Source organism: Plasmopara halstedii, assembly GCF_900000015.1.
Source record: "Plasmopara halstedii genome assembly, contig: Scaffold_1211, whole genome shotgun sequence".
NCBI lineage: Eukaryota > Oomycota > Peronosporomycetes > Peronosporales > Peronosporaceae > Plasmopara > Plasmopara halstedii.
Window position 1 is genome coordinate 1,661,517 of NW_020188126.1, and position 2,113 is coordinate 1,663,629.

Below are 2,113 nucleotides of genomic sequence, written 5' to 3' on the forward strand. Positions count from 1 at the left end.
CTCTGTGTTGTTGTATTCAACATTTTTGCTTTATCATTTATAGCGATTGCAATGGGGGGGAGAAATGTTCATTTCTGAACAAATCAATAAAAAATGGCTAAATTTTAGCAGATCGTTGAGTAAGTCTACTCTCATGCTTATATACCCCCAATCTTGGGTTATGTCCTTCCTGTTAAGCATGAATCAAACTTTAAGAATATGCCGACTTTACTTTCACATTCAATTATCCAAATGGCAAATTGTTGTCCGTTTATATGACAAGCGACTTCGACACAACATCGTTGACCATGTCGCGGCCATCGTATTGAATCCCGATTTCTACCTGGATTAGTCGAACAATTTCTTCAGCTCGACGAGCAACTCAAAGCGATGTGCTGGAATCAGGCAAACTTTGTCATTATAATCATCAAAATAGATTTTTTCTGATCAATATTATTCGCTCCTCCGTAAGCACCTATCATGGTCATCAAATAAGTATATGCCCCATTCACTTGCGGTGCAGCGGGGCTGCTGTAGCTTTGCGCTTTGAGGAAGCGTAAGTGAGGTCACCGACCTTTCGTTTTATACTTGGAACAAGTACGAGTTTAGCGGATTGCAATCCGCTTACTCCAAGAGTAATTATTGCCTTTACCCAAGGCTAATTAAATCTTCTGTTTAGTTCAGAAACAGATTTTTATCTGCGGCAAAGCGGCCTAGTTTTAAATGTATAGATATTTCTCTATATATATAGTAAAATCTAAAAACACGCATAACTACTGGCTACCCAGCCACATACCGTATTCTTGTTTGAGTGCAGTCACACCATGCCCATCTCGTGTGACACACACCCCTGTTACCAGGGATCGTGTAACCCCGTTACACTCTCCCCCATTAAGATTGAGAGCATTTAAAGTTCCAATCGATTATGCGTCCGCAGCACCGAGGGATGTATATCCTAGGCTTGATGAGCACGAGAGTCGCGCTCAGCGCTTGCTATCAGTGACGAGTGGCCTCGCTGAGGATGTGGAGGTGGTCGACTACGAGTCTGACACTCCTTTTCCCGCATGGGATGACGAGGAAGGCGACCTGCGCCAGCGGCGTGATATGAGCCCTGCTCGCGCGTTGCGGACCCCATGTTCGTTTCCCGATTTCTCGTCACCTGAGGGACGTGGAGTAATCACCAATGACCCCGACGGGGCACTGAGGCGGCAGATGGAAGCTGCCCGTAAGGCGGACTTGATGCGCGCGCATCCATGGCCGGTTATTGACCCTCGTGTGGAATATGTCTTCCACCCAGCAGATCCCGCTGGGAAGCGATGAACGCGGTAACTCGATAGTTACGCGTCCACATCATCGAGCCCCCGGCCTGAATGGAAGATGAGTTTGCCAAACGGAAAGCTCTTTGGGATCGTTTCTTGGTTCCACAAGAATTTCCGTTGGAAGCTTATCGCACTCGTCTTAGTGCTCAACGAGGTGGCTCTCGGGTACCCGCAATGCGAACAATACCTGTAGTACTCGCCCCTGGCGAAACGCTACAGATGACGAAGCGCTATTTGAGCGATGGGTGCAACGGCACCGAAAGATTTCCTCACTGTATAACTTACAGTTGAGCCACCTGGAAGTGGACGTGCGTGTGGAACGACACCTCAAATTTGAGTTTGCCAAACTCAAGGCACGCCGTCGACTTTCTTCTGATTGTCGCCCTGCGACGTATTAGTCAATCCCTAACGCTCCCGCGAGCTCTGTGTCTGCGACCGCAAGAGCTCAGAGCCACTGCTTGAGATCAGCTCATGATACTTCTTATTTCCTGGCTATTGCCGGAAAGCGTGGGGCGTTCTGATCTTTCTGATCAAAAGCGTCCACGGCATCTGAGCAATCTTGCCGAAGTGGCGCCTCAAACTATCACGAATTTTCTGAGTCGGGGATATCCCCGCCACTTCACCAGATATCGGGTCTGACCCTGGTGACGACGTCGGCTCACTTGTCGCTCCACGTGATAGTGGACGTCACCGTTCTCATCGAGAAGAGTCGGTGGCGGGTGGTGATGACCGGGTCGATCGGCGTCCGGTGACTCGTGATGCTCTTCAAGCCCTTAAGGACGAGGTCCTTCGTGATCGGAGCTCCGCTGAGCGTC